Source organism: Cnephaeus nilssonii (genome assembly GCF_951640355.1).
Source record: "Cnephaeus nilssonii genome assembly, chromosome: 2".
NCBI classification, from domain to species: Eukaryota; Metazoa; Chordata; class Mammalia; order Chiroptera; family Vespertilionidae; genus Cnephaeus; species Cnephaeus nilssonii.
This window is the reverse complement of record NC_137073.1, coordinates 27,831,460-27,841,646: the sequence shown is the minus strand read 5'-3', so window position 1 is coordinate 27,841,646 and position 10,187 is coordinate 27,831,460.

Genomic DNA, 10,187 nt, shown 5'->3' with positions numbered 1-10,187 from the left:
ATATTATATTAAAACTAGTGGCCCGGTGCATGAAATTCATGCACGGGTGTGTGTGGGGGTGTCCCTCAGCCCGGCCTGCACCCTCTCCAATCTGGGACCCCTGTGGAATCGGGCCTAAACTGGCAGTCGGACATCCCTCTCACAATCTGGGACCGCTGGCTCCTAACCACTCACCTGCCTGCCTGCCTGATAGCCCCTAACCACTCTGCCTGCCGGCCTGATCAATCCCAACTGCCCCCCCTTCTGGCCTGATCACCCCCACCTGCCCTCCCCTGCCGACCTGTTTGCCCCCACTTACCCCCCTGCCAGCCTGCTCGCCCCAAACTGCCTCTGCCTCAGCCCCACCACCATGGCTTTGTCCGGAAGAACATCCAGAAGGTCTCCTGGTCTAATTAGCATATTACCTTTTTATTAGTATAGATTTTATTAGTATAGATATTTTTTCAAGCAAACAGGGAAATCAAAAGACCTGTACAGAGAATATCCATACATCAACCACTGAGATTCTACCATTAACGTTTAACTTCACTGGCTGTATCATATGTCTATCCACTTATCCATCCCTCTCTCCACCTGTCAGTTCCTCTGATTTTCTTATATATTTCAAAGGCAATTGCTGAGACCAGTTCACTTCACCCCTAAATACTTCTGCATGCATTTTACTCAGTAGAATCCAATATGTGTTTGTGGTATTTTTTGAGATAAAATTTAGATACAGTGAAATGTGTAAGTTGGAAGTGGACCATTAAATGTTTTGACAAATGTGTAATCCTAACTCCTATGCCAATCTGACAAGGGCAATTTGAACTAAATGCAATTTTATTTTGCTACATGCTAACTTTGAAGTGTCCCTACCCTGTAAGAGGAGACTCCACTGTAAATTGGGCATTATGAAAAATTCCCTTCATATGTCTTACTTTGATCTTTCCCCCCACGTCCTGGAAAACATTATCTGAAATCCATTTGGAAAATAACTGACTCAAGATAGTGTGTAGGGTTGTTAAAGGTATCATGGGAGGCATGGGTTCGAATCCCAGCTTTTCCACTTTCTGGCTATATGACCTGGGACAAAGTGTGTATTCTGCCTATGCCTCAGTTTCTGCATCTACAGAATGGAGATAAAAATAGAACCCACCTCATAAGGTTGTTCTGTGTGGTAAAGGCTGAATGAGTGAAAACCATGTAAATTGCTTAATTAGGATGTTGCTTGTGGAACAGGAAACACTCAGGACATGCTGACTCTTACCTCCACGCTGATAGCAGGAGGCAGGGAAGAAGGGGCCTCGTATGTGACTCTTAACTTTGCAGCCAGTGGTTTTCTGAACTCAGCGATTCCATGTTCCACTCAGATCTGAGTCTCTTTTGGCCCCATTGGCCCTGCAACCAGAAATTAAATGACTGTCAAAATTCTCATCGTGATATCACCAGACAATGCCAGTGGGAAATCTATGTCCATAAAATGATTCAAACTAGAAGAACTGGAGCAGGTGGGGAAGTGGGTTCTTACTCTCTAATTGTGTTGGGTTTATAGTGTAAATCTCATGGCCTTGAATTTAATATCGCACCATTTTATTGGCAAAAAATTGCATTACAGACTCATTAGCTCTCTCTTGGCCCTTCATCTCTGCTGGACCAAAGCTTCCCTTTGACTGATGCTGGTTTCATTATTCATGACTCATAAACAGTGGTTTTGGAAATACAGACCAGGGAAGAATATTCTCTAGTGAAAAGCTCTTTATGGGACTACTTTGCTGGACTTCTGAAATAAGGATTATTCATTTTTTTCTTTCATTTAGTTGGTCATTCAACAATTAGTGATTAAATGTGTACAGGACAGATAAGGTCACTGTTCATAAGAAGAGATTACAGTATATTTAGAAATACAAACATTTAATTAGTAATCACACAAATAATGAATCGCAATTAGGATAGAACTGATCCCATAGCAGCCCCTGGAATAGATACTGTTGGTTGACTACCGTGGCAAAGGCTGATTGTCCCCTAATATTCATTCTCTTTCTTTTCCATAATAATAAAACACGTTTTTTAGCAGGATACATGCTCTAGGATAATGACTACATTTCTCAGCCTCCTTTGCTGTTACATGTGGCTGTGTATGTTACTGGAACCAATTCCAATGTGTGGAAGGACATATTCCCACGTCACCAAGCAATTCTTGGACACCAGCTGGGTGCCCTACAATTGAACTCAATTTTTACACTGTCTACCTAGAGGTAGCATCAGATTCCACAGATTAAGGGCTCAGGCCTATAAGACTGCCCCTACCCCCCATTTCAAATGCCAATTGCAAGTCCAGGTTGTCCCCTGTGCTTCTGACAGGCAATGAACCCTCTTCCCCTTGGATTTGATTAATTTGCTATAATGGCTCACAGAACTCAGAGAAACATTTTACTTACTAGATCTCTGGTTTATTATGAAAGGATAGAACTCAGGAACAGCCGGATGGAAGGACGCATAGGGGAAGGGCACCCAGCTTCCATGCCCGCTCCGGGCACACCACTCTCCCCACATCGCCACGTGATCACCAACCCAGAAGCTCTCCAAACTCATCCTTTTGGGTTTTTATAGAGGCTTCATTATTAATTAAGTCACTGGATATTGGTGTTTGAGATCAATCTCCAGCCCTTTTCTCCTCCCTGGGGATGGAGGGCGGAAGGGGGAGTGGGGAGGAGGAACTGGAGAGGTCTGAAAGTTCCAACCTTCTAATCACATGGTTGGTTCTCCTGGAAAACAGCCCCCATCCTCAGATGCTGGTGAAAAATGTCACCTCAGTAACATAACAAAAAACACCTTGACGCTCTGGTCACTTAGGAAATCCCAAAGGTTTTAGGAGATCTGTGCCAGAAATAGGGACAAAGACCAAATTTATGTTTCTTATTAAAGATCACAATACCATACCATGTGACTAAGTTCTGGTCAATGTAATGTGCAGTGTGCAATTAATTCCTTCCGTTGTCCGTTTACTCCTTCCCATGGGCTGGAATGCCATCTTGCACTATAGATGTCAGGGCAGCACCTAGGCAGGGTGGAACAAGGAGATGGAAGGAGCCCGAGTTCCGGACACCATGACTGTTTCATGAGAGACAAGAAAAGTGTCTCTGTAACAACAGCAGAACTTACATTTTAATTAATATTTTCATTGATATTGTAGTCCTCCTCCTTCCTTACTAAGAGAACCCCACATTTATTCAGGTATCTACTCTTAACAAAGGTGACTGTAGCCCTAGCTCAGAGGTAAGTCCTCATTAATATAAGCCAATCAGGGCAACTCCCTTCCTCTGGCCAGTGATCGGTTTGGGCCTGGACATGATGCAATTGTAGACCATGAAACTTGCAGAAAGTTCTGCTGGGGAATTCCTGTGAAATATTTCCCTGCTCTAAAATAGAGATCCATAGGAGACAGCCACCTCTATAAAGTACCAGACATGGTGCTTGGTCCATCTTCTGATGGATGTGTGTGTGTCTGGCTGGGATGTTGGACCCATGGCAGCCATGTAACCAGGAGAGCTAGTCCAGAAGGTAGAGCAGAAAGATGGAAGGAACCTGGTGATGTGGGCGAGCCGTTGAATTAAGCAAGCCTGGAGCCACTTCACCTCCAGACTTCCATTTGGTGAGGTGGTAACATGTTATTGCTATTTAAATCAACTGAGTTGGGGTCTTTTTATTACTAGTAACCAAGAGTTTCCTAACCAAACAGTATGGTACACAGGTTGTGACCAGATCTCCAGTCTCATCTCGCAACATTTCTCCCTCCAGCCTCAAACTTCAGACCTACTGAAATCCAGACCATGCTCTCTCACCTGTCCAGGGTTCCATACACAAAGGGACTTCTGCACGTTCTATCCTTCTCTATCTCCTTTGTCTGGCAATGACCAGTTCATCTTCCAGAATCAATTCAGCAGACACCTCCCCAGGAAGCATTCTGCACCAGACCCAGTTGATGGGCCACCCAGACCATTTGGCCTTGTCTACTGGCCTTGCTTCTTGCCCAGGGCAGCTCTAGTGACAACTTGCTCCATTATCAGTCACAGTTGGAAAGATCACTGCCACCAAGCAAGGCCTTCCTTTGCATGGAGCCAACCAAGAAGTAGAGACTGACCGCATGTGTACAGACTAGGCTAGACCTGCAGAGGCTCTGGCTTCTCCGTCGACCTGGAGACACAGCCAGGAAGTGCTGGCATTTAATGCCCAGTGGGTATACTTTGACAGATGAGGGACAGGAAATGGGAAGGAACCATCCACTGAATTGGCTGCCCCTTTTTTCAACGGCTGATTAGAGATAAAGGGGCTCTGTGCAGCATCTATGGTGACTGTGGAGCCAGCTGTGTTTGCCGCAGAGCTGTGGCCAGCTTGGTAATGCGCCACATGTATACACCCTCCTCCCCTCCCTGCTTTACTTCCCCTCTGGTTTTGGCTTTGTACTCCCCAGAACACATTCACTTGCAAGCTGTCCCCTTAGGTCCTGTTTTCTAGGGGACTGAGCGAAAATGCCTCCCAACTCATGCCACAACCACCCCTGAGTCTAGCAGGGGTTGTTATAAGATCCACAGGGAACCGAGGCAGCAGCTGCTCGCTCAGATGGGACGATCTAGCTTGTCACACAGGCACACAGCAGCCCTTGTGCCCCAACATCCAACTCTGATACCCACCATTCTCAGATCAGCTGCTTGCTGTCCTCCTTCCTACCCTCCCCTGACCTGCTATGGTTTTTATTTTCTCAAAGCCTTCGTCTGTTCCATGCCTGCTGCTTAGTTCTGAGTTCCGCTTCCTCGTGGTTTCTGTGTCCCATTCAAACCAGGGAGCCAGCTATGTCTGCTGCAAAGCTGTGGCCAGCTTCGTAAGGCACCGGAATGTATGCACCCTCCTTCCTCCCCTGTCTCTGCCCACACTCTTGCTTAGATAGGTTTAGGTCACTTGGTCACCATCCAGTATTGGGTGGCATTGTTGGCAGAGCTGTGTGTCAGGCCCCCTTGTTACTGGCTGCTCTGCTCCTGTCACTTTAGAGTAAGTGTTTATAGACATCTGCATCAACTTAATATTGCTCTGACAACCACAAAAGTGTGATTGATGGGCTCGTCTCTCTAAACAGAGGATAGGCCATGTGGGTGTTCTGAGTAGCATGTGCCATGTGCTGTGTAATAGTCATGCATAGTAGAACCAACAGGACATTTTTAAGAAACAGCAACAGATCATTTATTACAGTTAGTTTGAGAAGCTGTGGGAAAGCTGCAGGAAAGGACTCTGGGACTTCCAGAAAGGATTCCTAAGTTACACAGCAGACTGGGCCACTGAGGGAGCTGCCGCCTCCACCCACCAGGGAGCTGCCTGTGGAATCAGGGCCCAGCTGTGGGCTTCAAAACCACCCACCTCTGCTGCCAGCTGCACTAGCAAAGCAGGTGTCCTGGGCAGCTCCTGTCCCCATGCCAGGGAATGTGGGAATGCGTTTCGCTTTCCAGCCCCAGCTTGCAGAAGAAGGCTGGAATGGATGGTCAGTGAATGCCACAGTATCCACTCACCAACTCCAGACTTCTACAACAATAGGACCGATGTCCTGTCTCCCCCAGCCCCCAACTATCACATGCTCCTGGACCTGAGCATTTACACATTTTGTTCCCATTACCTGGAATGGCCTCCCTGAATTTCTGCTGGTAGAAACATCATTCATTCATTCATTCAGAAAACCCCTATAACGTTCCAGGCACAGTGTTGGGTGCTTCTGATACGAAGATGACTATGGCAAAGTCCCTCCTTCCAAGAACCTCATCCAGTGGTTAGTGAGATAGATACAAACATAAATTAACCTGCCTTCCCAGAATGCTCTCTTTCTGTGCAATAAAACCCTTTACAATGTGAAAGGAAAAACACCAGGAATAAGAGCACAGCTCTGAAGTAGCCTTGCCAGCTATGTGACTCATCCTCTCTTAGCCTCACTTTCCCCCCCATTTGAAAAGGCATTGATGACAGCACCTCTCTCACTGGGCTTGTTCTGAGCATTTTAGGAGAAACTGTATAGGAAGGGCTGTGTCCAGGAGGCACATGGTATATGTGATACACAGTGTTGCCTTTTCGCATCCTTCACAGCCTAGTCATATGTCTCCTCCCGAGAGCCTTCCTGGGCCTCCATGGGAAATGAGTCACCTCCTCTTTCACTTTTCCTCTCCTCAGAGTTGGGAGACACACCTCTGGGATATCAGAAATGTTGGGAGGGCTGTGTGTATATATTTGCTAAGCTGTTAAAAAACAACAGGAGTGGCCTTTGTCAAGTATTAAACATTAAAGGAAATTTTTAATGAAATAATTATCAAAAGTCTACAAAACCGTTTTCTGAATCCACCCATATTGTGTGGTGTTTTAATCTGTCAGCGGGGAGTGCCCTGTTTTCCTTCAGGTTCCCCTCTGCCTGGCATACAGTAAGAACCCACAAAAGTGGGTAATAAATAAATAAGTGGGCTTGTATTTGCTCTGACACATACAGTAGATTTTCCAAGGTCAAAGTTCTGAGGCCTGTACCTGAACTCTTTGGAGGAAGTAAGCTATGGAAACCAATTACGGGCTGGAAAAGCAGTAACAGAAACACATCATTGACTCAGTGCAGTGGGGTGAAGTGTTCCGTGTGAGTGATAAAGAAGATACAGGAGGGAAAAGTGAGCTTTTTTCAGTATACCTCCAAAAAGCTATGTCCACATCCCAACACTTGGAACCTGTGAATGTTACCTTACTTGGAAAAAGGGTCTTTGCAGAAATAATTACGTTAAGGATCTCTGCATGAGACCATTGGGATTACCCAGGTGGGCTCTAAATTCAATGACAGGTGTCCTTATAAGAGAAAGAAAAGAAAAAATATAGACACAGGTCCTGTCTGGGTAGTTCAGTTGGTCCAATACACCACAGTTACAGGTTCAATCCCTGGTCAGGGCACATACAAGAATCAACTAATGAATATATAAATAAATGGAACACAAATCGATGTTTCTCTCTCTCCCTTTCCCTCCTTTTTTCTCTCTCTCAAATCAATTTAAAAAAAAGATACAGACACAGAGAAGCGATCATGTGAAGATGGAGGCAGAGGTTAATGTGATGCAGCCACAAGCCAAGGAATGCCTGGAGTCACCAGAAACTGGACAAGGCTGCCCAGCCGGTGTGGCTCAATGGTTGAGCATCGACCTATGAACCAGGAGATCATGGTTCAATTCCCAGTCAGGGCACATGCCCGGGTTGTAGGCTCAGTCCCCAGTGTGGGGTGTGCAGGAGGCAGCCAATCAATGATTCTCTCTCATCATGGGTGTTTCTGTCTCTCTCCCTCTCCCTCTGAAATTAATAAAAAATATATTTTAAAAAAAAGAAGCTGATCAAGGCAAGGAAGGACCCTCCTCTAAAGGCTTCAGAAGGAGTACAGCCCTGTTGCCCTTAAGAACTGTGGGAGAGCCCTAACTGGTTTGGCTCAGTGGATAGAGCGTCAGCCTGTGGACTGAAGGGTCCCAGGTTCGATTCCGGTCGAGGGCATGTGCCTTGGTTGTGGGCACATCCCCAGTAAGGGGTGTGCAGGAGGCAGCTGATTGATGTTCCTCATCGATGTTTCTAACTCTCTATCCCTCTCCTTTCCTCTCTGTAAATAAATCAATGAAAATATTAAATAAATATTTTTATTTATTTAAAAATAAATCAATAAAAATCAATAAAATATTATTTAAAAAAAGAAGAACTGTGAGAGATTAAATTCCAGTTGTTCTAAGCCACCCAGTTTCTGGTACTTTGTTACAACAGCCCCAGAAAATAAATGTAGCTGCTTTGGAACTACAGCAGCCAACCCCGGTAGTTGTAGCAGAGATTGTATGGCCCACAAGCCTAAAATATTTACATAGAATGTTTGCTGACCTCTGATCTAGAGCATCGCCCTTTTTGTATGGTTGATGATAGCATGCCACCATATCTACTAGGAGAAAAACAAGTCACCCTGTTAGTATTACTCCTATTTTATAGATGGGGAAATTAAAGCAAAGTGAGATTAAGGGGTTTATCAAAATATGGTGGCCACCTGTTGCTTTCAAATGCCAAAACACCCCCTCCCTCTTCTCCAGCAAAACATACTGACTTCTTTGGGGAACACCCCACCACAGTCCCCATGGTCTGGGCAAGGCTCATCTCATCTCCTGGTTCCAGGGTTGGGTATCCAACTGCCTTGGTCAGCTGGGGCTGTATATATAACAAATACCACAGGCTGGGTGGCTTAAAAAACAAATTTATTTTCTCACAGTCCTGGAGGCTGGAAGTCCAAGGTCAAGGTTCAGCAAGGTCAGGCTTCTGGTGAAGGCTCTCCTGGCCTGCAGACAGTCACCTACCTGTGTCCTCGCAAGGCCTTTCCTTGGTGTGTGGGAATGAGATCTCTCTCTCTCTCTCTCTCTCTCTCTCTCTCTCTCTCTCTCTCTCTCTCTCTCTCTCTCTCTTCCTCTTCCTCTTCTTATAATGATACCTGTCCTATTGGATTAGGGCTCATCATTCTGACCTCATGTAACCTTAATTACCTCCTAAAGTCCCTGTTTCCAAATACGGTTATGTCGGGGATAAGGGCTTCAACCTATTAATTTTGAAGGGACACAATTCAGTCCATAGCTCCATCACAGGCCAGGCTAATCAGTGCATTCTCTAACTTGGATGCTTGTAGCATATGACCCAAGGCTATCCCTAGGCATAGCATTTACTGCAACTTTCAGGCAAGCAAAACTTTCTTTTTCTTCGCAGTGAGGATAAATGAGGCTCAAGTGAAGCTAGAGCAGCCAGGGGCATATGGAGAGGACCTGGGTTGTGGGCTCGGTCCCCAATGTGGGGTGTGCAGCCAACTTAGAAGAAAACAGAGCTAAGAAGCCTATGGAGAGGAACTAAATCCACCCTTACTGAAGTAGGATCCCCTAGATGTCTGTTAACATGATGCAATCAATTCTGTTTGAGCTGTGTTTCTGTCACTTACAACCCAAAGAATCCTGACTGACAGACTACTGTCTGATAGCTGATAGTAGTGGAGATGGGATCTGAAAGCAGGTTTGCTCAGCTCTAACAGGCTCAGCTCAGGATTTCCTGGGAGTAATCTTGGTGCTTCACCCAGGAGCCGTCCTCAGTCTTGATTCCCAGGTGGAAGCTGGATTCTGAACATTTTTATTGCCTTCATCCTGCTCTCCTTAATTGATGGTGAGAGCAGGGAAGATGGAATGAGTGTTAACTAAATAAAGATGATTATTTAAATTTAGATAAATTCAGGGAGTGCTCCCTGATTATGCAATAAAACAAAGCTCCCCCTGGCTGAGGTCCCAATGTAGTTCTGACAACGGATACAGAGAAATTCCCAGCAGTTGAGGAAGGGTAATTCTGGTCCCCTCCCTGAGTCCTGACCCTGGTTTCTCTGAGCAGCACTCTAGTAGGGACCCTGGTGCCCTGTGTTCAAGGCATAGCTCTGCTAAAGCTGTGTGACCTTGGGCAAGCAGCTGACCCTGCCTGTGCCCCTGGTTCCTCATCTGAAAAATGGGAATAGTGCCCACTTCATAGGATTAACATGAGAAGCGAGTGAACATGTGTAAGGTGACAGTACTATCACACAGTGAGTCCTTTGTAATGGCTGTTGTTATTGTTCTGGAGGCTGGCTGCTTCTCATGCAGTTCTCAGACCAAATGTCACCTCCAGCTGCCATGCGACAAAACCCATCTTCTCACTCCCTCTACAGTTTTGTTTCATCCAGAGCGTTTTCTTCTATGGGACCCCTTCTCTTTTCATACTTTCTTTTAACCTCTCTCTCTCTCTCTCTCTCAAGGCTGCAAGCTTTATGAAGGACAGAAACTATATTTTGTCAACTGCTATTTTCCCAGCACCTAGCCTCCTACTTGGCACCTAGTAGGTGCTCAGTAAATATTGGTTTGAATAAAGACAGCGCCACTGTGGTAGGGACTGCTTTCTTTGGGGGCCTGCCACCCAACCAATACCACGCCACCACGACTTGCTGCGGGTGGAGGAGAGACGGTCTCCGCTTGAGCTCTTTTCTCCTTTTAACTTCCCAGTGTAACTTCATGTGAGTACACCCCAGAAGTTCCCTGGACAAGGCCACCGCCCCGGAATCTGGGCCTTGCCAGTTCTGCCTTAGGGGAGGGAGGATGGGGGTGGCCCGCAGAAGACCAGTTCCA